General features: G+C 45.5%; 1 protein-coding gene across 1 annotated transcript in view; it reads left to right on the top strand.

Moving 5' to 3' along the window:
• Window positions 1–6,763: 6,763 nt before the first annotated feature.
• NLRP1 (NLR family pyrin domain containing 1) overlaps window positions 6,764–12,965 on the top strand; it is a 118,155-nt gene continuing 111,953 nt past the window's right edge. Inside the window, exon 1 of the mRNA XM_054671100.2 lies at window positions 6,764–6,890. The gene's annotated coding sequence lies outside the window, so the exon portion shown is untranslated. The remainder of the gene's footprint in view (window positions 6,891–12,965) is intronic.

Raw genomic sequence — 12,965 nt, 5'->3', positions numbered from 1 at the left:
ATATCTACTAAAAATACAAAAAATTAACCAGGCGTGGTGGCAGGTGCCTGTAGTCCCACCTACTCGGGAAGCTGAGGCAGGAGAATGGCGTGAACCCAGGAGGTGGGGCTTGCAGTGAGCAGAGATTGCGCCCCTGCACTCCAGCCTGGGCGACAGAGCGAGACTCCGTCTAAAAAAAAAAAAAAAGAACAGTTTTTTAAAAGGACCATGGCAACTTCCTTAAGGCCTCTGTTTGGCCCTAACTCATTCTTGATAAGCATTCTTTCTTCTGCCCTGTACATTTGTCAAAAAGCCTTCCGTGCTGAGTTCCCTGAAGGAAGGGTTAAATAAGCCTCACTTCCTTGGCTTCTGCCACCTGGTTTTTGTACCACGTACATGGCAAGGACCCTATTCCTCCTTTGATGCCTCCTCTTTCTTCTTGTAATTGATTTGGTTCTTACATTGTTTGCTCTGTGAGCTGTGAGGAAGATATAGTCTCCTGGACAATCAAGCCTGGGATTTCACTGCTGCAGGTCCCCCTGGAAATGCAGTTTTATGTCATTGTTAAAGTAAGAGTAGTGTGACATCTGTGTGTCCAGGGATGTCACACTGGCTGCTGGTGATGTTGGCTGATGTTTCAACCCTTGTCTGGGTATTTGGCATCATAGACATCATCAAAGTGATTTGGATATTGAAGATTTGACATTTCCATACTGAGTAGCAAGACCTGGTTTAATAATATTCTTTGTGGCTTATTAATATATATGTTCAGTATATTAAGCATATGCATATATATATAAATGCATATATATAACTAATAAAAATATTACTATTTCTCTGGGAAGGTTTTCTCTCTTGGTGTGCACCACAGAATGGTCGTAGGTTCTGGAGGGAGTGAGATCAAAGGTTCAAGCCTTAGCTCTGCCATTTACTAGCCTCAATTTGCTCAACTGCAAAATGAGAACAATATGACTTCTTTGTAGGATTAATGAGAATGTATGCAAGGCATCTGCACATATCAGAGGTCTAATAATTGAAAGTTGTTATTATTGTAATCATTACTTCTTCCCCCAAAACTTACTCCCTCATCTTCCTCCCTCTCCTTAACATGTTCATTTATACTTTTCTTCCTTAGAAATGGAGCAGTATCTTCTTTTAACTGCGAATGGCATCCCCCATCATTTGTGTTTAAAGGAGTTTCTCAAGGCAGCTGGTATGTAGGTGGGGAATTTCCCAGAAACTGTGAGGTCCCGGGACAGGGAAGCCACATTCACAACTCAGTCTTGCATTAATCAGAATCCAACCAGGAAAGAGAAACCACCAGATTGTTCAAGGCAAAGGGACTTGAATGCAAGGAACTGGTTACATGATTGATGAAAAAGCTCAGAAGCCCAGTAGGACAGTGAGGCAACCAGATGTTAGCAACAGCAGGAAGCCACTACCATCTCCAGGCCACAGGACAGAGAAAGAAGCCCAGGAGGGGCCCAGGGTTACCCTGAAGAAGCTGCAACTATAAAGGAGGTATAGCAGCTACTGGAGACTCCACCCAAAGCAGACAAAGAGGGAGAAATATCCTGGTTTCTCCCTTCTTCCCACTACCTCCCTCTTCCATCAGAGCCTCCCACTGGCTGCTATTGACAAAAGGCTGGGAATGCTGCCTGCAGAAGTCAGCCCCCTTCCATACACAGCAGGGCACAGAAAGCTAGGGGATAGATCTGAGAGCAAACAGACCCGGAACCCATACAGACTTCTAAATCTTTCATTAATTTCTTGGTTAGCCACAGTCATCAGGTGTCTATACCAGCCCTGGGATGAGACAGGAGAATGAATCCCTGCCTCAAAGAGCAAATGAAAAACCAGACATAGCATGCCCTGCAGAACTTCTCCCCAGGGAAAATGCCCTCATTCAACACCTCTGTTTTTAGTACTCAAACTTCACAGAACATCAAGTATCTCTCAGTACAATATTTGTGGTTGATATTTGCATAAGAAAAAATATTTGTCCCAAAAATTCAATACCAAATTTGTAACAAAACACTCTACAGGACAGCTAACTATACCAGCCTCCTATATTGTCTTCCCACCTCGCCGTTCTCCTCCTCCCTAATCAATCTTTTCAAAACTCAGATTTGATCATTTACTTCCTCCCTAAAATGATTTGATTGTTTTGAGGAAAAATAGTAAAGTTACCCAACACAGCCCTGGACAGATGGCCATTACCATACCTCCCATCTCCCCCTGGGCTGCACTCCCCTGGAAAGCATTCCAGTCACACCAGCTGCCTCTCATTCTGTGAACTTATTGTTTCTCTCGCTCTCTCTCTTTGCTCTCACCAAGTCCACTCCTCTTCTCCTAGATCTCAGCTGAGAAGTCTTCCTTGCCTCCCTGACTAGGTTCCATCTCCCATTACAGGTTTTCATGGCACTGTGTACCTCTCCTTTACAGCAATTTTCTCCATTGCAATTTGGTATTTGCCTGTGTTAATGTCTACCTCCTAGATAGTAAGCTCCCTCAGGGAAGGAACTGTTTCTGTTTTTCTTGTCATTGCACTTTCAGCACCAAGTATGGTGGCTGCATCACGATAGGCGTTTAGTAAACATCTGTTGTATGAATGAATAGATGGGTAGATGGACAGATAGGAGGGCAGATGGATAAATAGGTAGGTGAGTAGATGAATAGATAGATGAGTGGCAGGTGTGTAGATGCATCAGTAGGTGGGTGCATGGATATACAGAGGTGGAAGATAGATGGGTAAAGGGCAGATACATGGGTATGTGGGTGTATGGACAGGTGGATGTGTGGAAGTATGGATAATACAAGGGTGGATAGGTGGGTGAAGAGTGGATATTTGGGTAGGTGAGTGGATGGATAGGTAGGCGAGTAAATAGGTAAGCAGAGAGTGATGAATAGATGGGTAGGTGGGTGGATGGATGGATGGATATGTGAGTGGATGAATGGGTAGGTGGGTGGATGAAGGGGTAGGTGGATAGATGGAATAGGAAGGTGAGTGGAGGATGGATAGATGGGTAAGTGGGTAGATGGACAGATATATGAGTAGACGGATGGATATGTGGGTGGATGGATGGGTAGGTGGGAGGATGGATAGATATGTGAGTAGATGGATGGATATGTGGGTAGATGTATAGGTGGGTGGATGGATGGACAGATAAGTAAGTAGAGAGTGATGGATAGATGGGTGGATGGATGGATATGTGGGTGGATGGATGGGTAGGTGGGTAGATGGGATAGGTAGGTGAGTGGAGGATGTATAGATGGGTAAGTGGGCAGATGGACAGATATGTGAATAGATGGATGACTATGTGGATAGATGGATGGGTGGGTGGGTGGATGGATAGATACGTAAGTAGAGAGTGATGGATAGATGGGTAGGTGGGTGGATGGATAGATACGTGAATAGATGAATGGATATGTGAGTGGATGGATGGGTGCGTGGGTGGATGGTTGGGTAGGTGGGTGGATGGTTGAGTGGAGAGAAGAAAGTGGATGAAGGTGACATGATAGCTCCCACATGTGAGTGTTAGAAGGATGTCTCACTCACTGGACAAGCTCTGGGGAGGAGGTTTCTTTAGAATCTGTTCTCTGTCAGTGCTTGGTGCCCAGGAAATGGATGCTTTCTCTCATTTTTGCCCCACCTAACCTTTTCCCACCACCTGAAGGAGACACTTGTTCTTGTGGAGACTGAGGATGCTGACACTGGTTTAGCAGGAGTGTGGTCTCTGCTCAAGCTATTGAGGGGAGTCTGTAGTCACCTCCTCCAACAGTAAGCCATTTTGATCAGAGATATGGGTTCCAACCCAGGGGAGTCCCTTTTTCCTCTTGCTTCTTGCTTTACATACGCACAAAGAGACTAAGTTGGTTTCTTCTTCCTCCATAGATCCAAGAAGTGAATTTGGGGAATGTGACGGTCAGTTTCATGTGCCAATTTGGCTAGGGCACAGCCCCCAGTTATTCCATCAACACTAATCTAGATGTTGCTATGAGGGTATTTTGTAGATATAATTAACGTTTATAATCAGTTGACTTTAAGTAAAGTACAGTATCCTGGATACTCTGGGAGGAACTGATTCAATCAGGCAAAAGCCGTAAGAGCAGAACTGATGCTTCCCTGAAGAAGAAGAAATTCTACCTGTGGACAGAAGCTTCTGTTCTGCCTGAGAGTTCCAGCTACCCTTCCTGATGGCCAGCCTAGCCCCCATCCCCCAAAATGCATAAACCAATTCCATAGAAGCACACATATACACATACATATACATATGACATATGTATCTACATATACATATACACATGCACATCTGTATGCCTGTGAATCCTGATGTTTTCTGTCTCTCTGTTGGAATCTGACTGATACAGGGGAGGAAGAGGAGAGGCAGCCGCTGGGTCCTAGAATAGATGCTAGAAGCAGAACCAGTTGTGTGGTAGCTTCCTCAGATGAGGTTGTGGGAAACCTTGACATAGAAGCAGTGAACACCCTCTTCTTTTATGATATGAGAATACCCATAATGTGGGTGACTAGCCCCATCCCATCAGTCCCCACATATGGCCTGAGGTGTTGTGCAGATGCCAGGGATCACTCTCAGAGGCTCAGGACTCCTTAGCATGACTTGTTCTACAGAGTCAAAAAACACCAATGGCCTTTGCACCATGGCAGGGCTGGACCTTCCCTCTAGAACACTCCGAGCCTTCCTGACCCTTAGTTTCTCCTCTCCCAGCCAGCGGGGGACTGAAGTTCAAACTCACTTGTAATTTTGGGTCACCAGTCTTCATGACAGTCAACTCTTCCCCCAGACTGTGCCCTTTCTGGCAGAAACCTTATCTTCTCTATTCTCAGCAGAGCAAGACCAGAGCTGAGCACCAAGCATGGTCTGGAAACCCCGGCTGGCGTAGCAAGTTCAGCCCTGGTTTTGCAGAAGATGTCCTGTGGTTATTGCCTTGGGGCTGCTCGCAATCAGTGGATGAGACAGATGATAAACACAGGAGGACTATGCCATGTGGTCAGGGAGATGCCAGGGGAAGCTCCAGGGTCGAGGGAGCCCAGGAAAAGGGGAAATGCTGACTTCCTAGAATAGTTAGAGGCAGCTCCTCAGGCTTAAGCTGGGTCTTGAAGGATGAGTAAGACTGTATCTAGGGATTTTTTGTATTGTTTTGAGAACTTATTCTGGACCTCACATTTGTCTAAGTTCTTTACAAGAACTATCTCATTTGCTCTTCACGACCACCCTAATAGGGAGCTTCTGTTATATCTTGTCCACCAGTGAAGAAACTGAGATGCAGAGGGAGAAGTTAAATAATTTGCCCTGAATCACATAGCGGCTGAATAATGGTACCAGGATTAGAACCGAGGTAGCCCGGTTTTGTTTGTCATTTGTCGTTTGTGTGTATGTTTTGAGACAGGGTCTTGCTCTGTCACCCAGGCTGGATGCAGTTGTATGATCATGGCTCACTGCAGCCTCCACCTTCCAGACTCAGATGATTCTCCCACCTCAGCCTCCTGAGTAGCTGGAGGTACAGGTGCACACCACCACACCCAGCTAATTTTTGTATTTTTTGTAGAGACAGTGTTTTACTACATTGCCCAGTCTGGTCTCAAACTCCTGGCCTCAAATGATCTGCCCACCTCAACCCCCCAAGTGTTGGGGTTATAGGTGTGAGCCACCGTGCCCTGCCTGGTCCAGTTTTAAGATCTTGTTCTTCACCAGCACACTACACCACCTAGACAGGAGAAGTGGTACCCCATGTAAAGAGGACACGATTGCGTCAGCACCATGTGAACCCATAGTGAAGCCAGACTCAAAGTCTGCCCTTTCCCAAAACTAGATTTTGAAAATATGACTGATGCACTTGCTTCTACTAAAGCCAGGAACATGAAATTATAATAAATTCTGGTCTGGGTAAAAATAAAATATTTAAACTTAAAATAACGTTGTGAGTGGTGATACGTCTACTTTTCTGTTTTGCAATACTTAAATTAACCCTTTAAAAATACATAAAAACACATTTGTTAGGATGCACCTTTTCCCCTTGCCTCAGGCTCCAAATAACACTCTGCACAGCACTGTCAGAGCCTGTCTTTACATGAAATTCTGATATTACGTTAGTTGTGGGTTTTTGGCACTCACTTTGATTTTTTTAAATATTGATTTAAAATTTTGGTTATAAGTTTTTGACACCTGTAGTAACGGCCTCCTTTGTTTGCCCCAGACCTGAGGCAAAGAGCTATGACAGCCCCCTGCACTAGCTGGAGCCAGGGGTGGACGTGAGAAAATCACATGAAAGGGCCCTGATGAGGAGACTGTGGGCCAGGGCACAGGAGACTTTCTAGGCCATGATGAGGAGCTTAGATTTATCCTGTGGGCAATGGGGAGCCACTGAAGTATTTTAATGAAGAAAGGGGCAGGGTCAGACTTGTGTCTTAGAAAGATCACCGTACCCTGCCTGCTGGACCATCAAGAAGGCTGATGCACGGGTCGGATGAGAAAGGACAAGGCCTAATCTAGGGCAGGGGCCGTGCAGATGAAGTTCGGGGTCATGGGGTGGGTGGCATCGTCAGAGCCCCCAGGCTGAGCAGCAGGAAGTTGAGTCTGGGAAGACTCTGGAAACCACCCTGAAAATGTTCGGTTCTGTGTCCCCACTTAAATTTCACCTTGAATTGTAATAATACCCACGTGTCAAGGGCAGGACCAGGTGGAGATAATTGAGTCACGGGGGTTGGTTTTCCCCATACCGTCACATGTCTCGCGATAGTGAGTGAGTTTCCACGAGATCTGATGGTTTTATAAGGGGCTTCCCCGTTACTCAGCACTTCTCTCTCCTGCCGCCATTTGAAGGACGTGTCTGCTTCCACTCCTGCCGTGATTGTCAGCTTCCTGAGGTCTCCTCAGCCATGCTGAACTGTGAGTCAATTAAACCTCCTTCCTTTATAAATTACCCAGTATCGGGCAGTTCTTTATAGCAGTATGAGAACAGACTAATAAGTACCTGGAGTCTGGGAGCGTGCGCTGCGGCTGCCATCATGGCGAGCGTCATCGGGGAGAGGGGCCAGGAAGGCAGGTGACTTCACCCACACAGAAAAAAAAAAAAAAAATGCTGCTTCTGCAGCCCTTCTTCCCTGTTACCTAGAGTGGGTTTCAGCGAGAAGACTCTGACAGACAACACCTGAAATCAAACGTGTAGTCTTCTAAATTGTGTGGGACCCTCAAAGGAGGGCTGGTCACGAACCAGAGGGCATAAGAGACAAGTAAACAATAGACTCTTCATTTTTGATTTCCCGTCCCTGGCGTCCAGCGACACACTTTTAATTCCCAAGGACTTCCAGGGACCCAAAGTCCTCCCCTGGCTTGCTTTTGTGAAGCCCATGATCTTGCATGGAAACCTAAAAAAAAAAAACTTAAAAACAAATGTTCATAGCATCTTTATTTATTATAGGCAAAAACTGGAGACAACCCAAATGTCCATCAACAGGTGAATGGATAAACAAATTGTGGTATATTTATACAATGGAACATGACTCAGCAACAAAATAGTGCAAACACCACATGCACAGTGTATGCACACCATGAATGAATCTCAAAAGCATTATGCTGAGGGAAAGAACTAGATGCAAAAGATATATACTGTATGACCTCATTTATGAATTCAAGGACAGACAAAACTAATCTATGGTGATAGATTTCAGAGCATGGTTACCCCGGGGATGATGGGAGAGGGTGAGACAAAATACTGGCTGAAAGGAGTACGAGGGAGTATCCTGAAGTGATGGAAATATTCCATATATTAATTTGACTGGTAGTCACGCTGGTATATACATATTAAAAATTCATCAACCTGTACACTTAAGATTTGTGCATTTTACTATATATAAATTATGCTTCAATTTAAAAATATATAAAAACAAATAATTTGTAGAAGAGGAAGTGATTGACGTGCGTATGTGTGTATAAATCTATGTAATGATGATAAAATGCAAGTTTCGGCTGTAACCTATTGCCATAGATCAACACTGTCCAATAGAATTTTCTTTAGTGATGTAAACTTCTGTATCTGCACTGTCCAATATAGTAGAAACTAGCCACATGCAGCTATTGAATACTTGAAATAGCATGTGAGTGGCTAATGCAACTGAGGAACTAAATTTGTTGCTTCATTTTAATTAATTTAAATTTACATTTAAATAGGCACAAGTGGCTAATGGCTACCATTTGGGACATTACAGCATAGATTTAGTAAGATGCCAAACCAAGATGTTTAAATTTTCCACTTTGAGCCAAGCGTGAGGACCTTCAGCAGGACCACTCAGGAAGTCTGATATGTTCAGGGACAGGGTGAATGCTTTGGAGACAGGAGTTTTTTTTAGAAGTTCTGTTCCCTATCATCCTGTTTCTTCTGCAACCAATGTCCCATTTACCTTACTTTGTCTCTTGATTAATTCAGATTCTCCTCAAATGTTCGGGGATCCTTGGCCATTCATTCATGTTTATAAATGAACTGTTCTGACCAGGAGCTCTCTATCCAAGGGCGGGACTGGCCACTGGTGGCTTCATGCCACATGAATGATCAGAAAGACAAAATCACACAAAACCTTCCCCCCTCAAATGCCAGAAGGCAGAGGACGTTACTCTCAGACCCCAACTCACACTCACTGCCCAAATTCTTCCCGGACATTTATGGAATTTCTTAAGAAATAATCATTCTGTTTTGTCCTAGGGGTAAATTCTGGACTGTCATCTAGTCTGCATTTTGGGAAAGAGAGTGAAGGTTGTGACGGTCAACTGTTTTTGTACACATCTTCGATTATTCCTCCTGTTTTCAGCCTCACTCTCTCGTTCTAGGCCATCCTAAAGTACCTGTCATCTCTACATCTGCGGCCTTCTCTGGGCTCCACTAAGCATGTCCCCTTTGCATGTATTCCAAGCTGGGAGTTTCTCCACTCTGCTTTCCAACCAGCAGAGTTCATATACTTCCTCCCTTCTGGAAATCTGTTAAAATGCCTCATTCACTGCCCCTCCCCATTGTCTACCTTGTTAGAGGACTATACTATTGTATCCTTTACTGTCATTTAGTGGAAGGAGGGAATATAATGTGCTCAGTGCAGCATCTTGAATAGGAAGTCCTTCAGGAATATCTTTAAACTCTCATGGACATAGACAGGTCTCCAATCTCTGCTACCTCTTGAAGAAAATTCCCAAGGTCTCCTCATTATCATATGACCTTGAATTGCATTCCTCCTCTGGGGTGGGGTGAGGGGAATAGGATCTGTAAGACCAGGGTGGAGCAGAAGGGATGAGCAGCACAGCTCAGTATTAGAAAGGATGGGAACTTCCACTTCCACCCAAGATGAACTAGTAAAAGGATGCCTAAGGACCCACGCCCCAAAACCACTTTAGGGAATAGGCAGTGGTAAGGGGGCCTGAACTCACCCTTGGTTAGATCCCTGAGCAACCTTCCCAAAGGGCTTAGGGAGGGAATCATGTCCTGAGCTCCCAGGAAGCTAGGCACCATGACAGTGAGGTGAAGAATTACAACCGCAAGTAGTGGGAGCCGTCCCATGCCCCTGGTAGGCTGAGCACCTCCAGGTTAACTGCTAAGGGAGGGAGCAGACTGGCAAAGGCCCAGGAGCTGGCACTTGCCCGTGCTGAGTGGGAATCTATTTCAGAAGGCGGAACACTGCTTGAAGAACACAACAGCATCTAATGGTGGCTATGTTTGAAAGTAAAGAGCTTGTCATTTTTGACACAGAGAAAAAGGTGGCTGTGCAGCTGGAATATGATTAATTTCCCTTCAAGGTATGTCTGTACTGATCAAAAGACAACCAGACAGAGAATTGAAGAAAACAACAAAAAGAGTTTGAGGATGGTCCACTTAGAGGAAAGGCCTCTGTTGTCCTTTAATATGCACACTCACTGACCTCCTCTTTCAATATTACAGAGTTGCACATGTGTAGAATTAATCATTTATTGTTTGAATATACAGGTTGAACTCCAGTGCATTCCACAGTCCTTGGGTGGACCTGGAGATGAAGTAGTCCATCATCAAGCAAGGAGGTTGTCAGGTTTTAAAAGCCTTGTACTACGCAGGGGTCATATTCAGAATAGTTAACTAGTGTAGGCATAGGCACTGACCAGTCAGAATCAACATTGAACTTAATAACCCATCCAGTCAAACCAATACTGACAGTCAGCCTGCATACATGCACACACAGCCTCTGCAAAGTGGAATGAGCTCTGCTGAGCTGCACTACCTGGCTGCTTGGCCGAGCCTGGAACCTTCAGCCTGTGTTGTACCTTCAGCTCGTGTTGTTTGCTACTTTACTCTGGATATCTGTATTGGAGGAGCCTCTGGGAAAATTCCCTTTGGAGCCTGGGCTCCCCTTACATCTGCCACTTTCTCCCTTAGTCACATAACTATCCTCAAATTAGCAAGATGCCTGTATGCCTTAAATTAAGAGCAGACTGGTGCAGCATCAGGATGCATCAGTCTAAATTTAGACCCAGTGTTCTGTGGAAATGAAAGAGCATGTTTGGGTTTTAATAATAGAATTTTAAAAGACTGGTAGATCACTTGTGCGTGGGTCACCCAGCTCCTGAACACCTGGGTATTCTCAGTAACAGCTATAACTATACAGTCTGATACATCAGGAGTTGCATTAAGAAACTCGTAACAGAAAATGGCAATAATTTTTTTCTCTCTTATATACAAGAAGCCCTGGGATAAACAGAAGAAAATATTCTGTAGTAAATAGAAGCCAGGATCTTCCATCTTTATGTTCTATCACCCTTAGAACACGGCTTTCATCCTCAAGGTCACTTCCTGATGACTTTTGGGGCTCCAGTCATTATGTCTGAGTTCTAGGCAGAAAGCTAACAGGAGAGAAAAGGCCGGGCGCGGTGGCTCACACCTATAATCCCAACACTTTGGGAGGCCGAGGTGGGCGGATCACAAGGTCAGGAGGTTGAGACCATCCTGGCTAACATGGTGAAACCCCATCTCTACTAAAAATACAAAAAATTAGACGGGCATGGCGGCGGGTGCCTGTAGTCCCAGCTACTTGGGAGGCTGAGGCAGGAGAATCGCTTCAACCCGGGAGGCAGAGCTTGCAGTGAGCAGAGATCATGCTACTGCAATCCAGCCTGGGTGACAGAGTGAGACTCTGTCTCAAAAAATAGAATAAAATAATTAAAATCAAAATTAAAAAAAAAAAAACAGGAGAGAAAAGAAGGGGCAGAAGTCACATACCATTGCCTGCCCTTTGTTAAAGCACTTTCTCAGAAGCTCTACCCAACCACTTCTGCTCCCAACCTGTTGGTCACCTCTAGCTGAAGAGAGGCTGGAACACTTGGTCCTTTAGTTAGACCCATTGCCACACGAAATAGAACTGGGGCTCTGTTATGAAGAACAAAGAAGAGAATGGATATTAGGGAGGCAACTAGCATTCCTGGCTTCAGCCTGTATAAGAAAGTCCCATGAGTCTCTGTCTCTCTCTCTCTGGGGCCATATGAAGAGATAGGAGATGCTCCCCAAAACCTGCCACTGCTGTTGCACCAGCTGAGGCCTCCTGCAAGAATCAGGAGCAACCCTCCCCTGAGCAGACAAAGTTGACCCAGTTGCTCAGGGGCTCACAGGCAGCCAGACTAGAGCCTACCCTGCAGGGGCAGTGGGAAGCTGTAAGCCTTTCAGCCCGGACCTTCCCTTCTCCTCCTCACTGGGTTGCCGGATGTGGCACGAAAGTTTGGGAACCTGAACTGTCCATGAAGGGGTCACCCATACAAGAAAAGAAACTACTGTTCTCAGCACCACTTTCAAAAAAGGAAAATTAGCCTAGAGTCACACTGAGAAGACCTTAGAGAGACCACGTCAACCCAAGGGTGGGCGTGGAGGGTCAGTACTAGAAGTCCAGAAAAACAGAGAGCAGGGCTGGGAGTGGTGGTCACCACTTTCCATCCCAGCTTCTTCTCTCTGGATTTCACAAGTCCAGGGAATGAGGGTGATCCAACTGTATGGGTGGCAGCACTGGAAACTCCCCTGGGGAAGCTGGAGAGACGGTGAGGAAGGGGTGGCTTCTGACCTCAAAGAAATTACATCCCAAGGAACTCACGTTGAAACCCAAATCAGAACATAAGGAACGAGGTTCAGATGCTGACCCTGGGGGAGATGGACTGAGGAGGGAGGTGTCCTTCCAGTATGGGGACTCAGAGAAGCCTGAGGGGGGCTAAGCTATTTTTCAAGCATAAGGATGATTGGTTATGGATGATTGGGCAGCATCCTTTGAAAAGTCAGTGTGACATGAGCAAAACTAGGAGAGGGGACCTTGACAGCTGGGGGCTTTGACTCTGTCCCTCCCTCTTCCTCCTGCTTTTCCTTGAGCCCGTGAATTTCCTTACTGCTTCCTAAGGTGGATGGAAGGAAGCACTTCCGTCTGAGGCTAGCACTTCAGGCCCGACTGATTGCTTCAGCAAGCAAGGACCCACTAGTGCTCCTCTACCCCAGCCCACACCCACTGCCTAGATTCTGTCCGCACAGCACTGGCGCTCAGTGCAATCTTTTGGACAAATTAATGTGTGAACAAATACAATTGCAAGGGGGCCACCAGAGCAGCTGAACCTGCTCTTTGAGGGATGTTCTCCATGCAGAGAAACACCAGTCTACAAAATGGACTTGTTTCAGGTCCACCCAGGACTATGTCTCAAAGGGAAAAGTGACCCGTAAAATATGTTTGTGCAGTAAAACGAATGATCGTAGTGTCAATTATTTAGAAACAAGCCCCTAATGTGAACAATCAGAAGTGAGGAAAAATCGATACACTTCTTCTCATTGTGTAGAAATGGAAAACAAGCTTCATTTTACTCCAGCCCCAGGGAGAAAAGAGCAAATTAATGATTCCTGTCAAGGGCTCCTGTGCTACGTCTCTACCCAGGGCCTGGCTCAGGAAGGTGCCAGATAAATGGGTTAGGAGGGTTCTGATCTCAGGCCCA

This window comes from Pan troglodytes, chromosome 19 (assembly GCF_028858775.2).
Source record: "Pan troglodytes isolate AG18354 chromosome 19, NHGRI_mPanTro3-v2.0_pri, whole genome shotgun sequence".
NCBI lineage: Eukaryota > Metazoa > Chordata > Mammalia > Primates > Hominidae > Pan > Pan troglodytes.
This window is presented reverse-complemented; position numbering and strand designations above follow the sequence as displayed.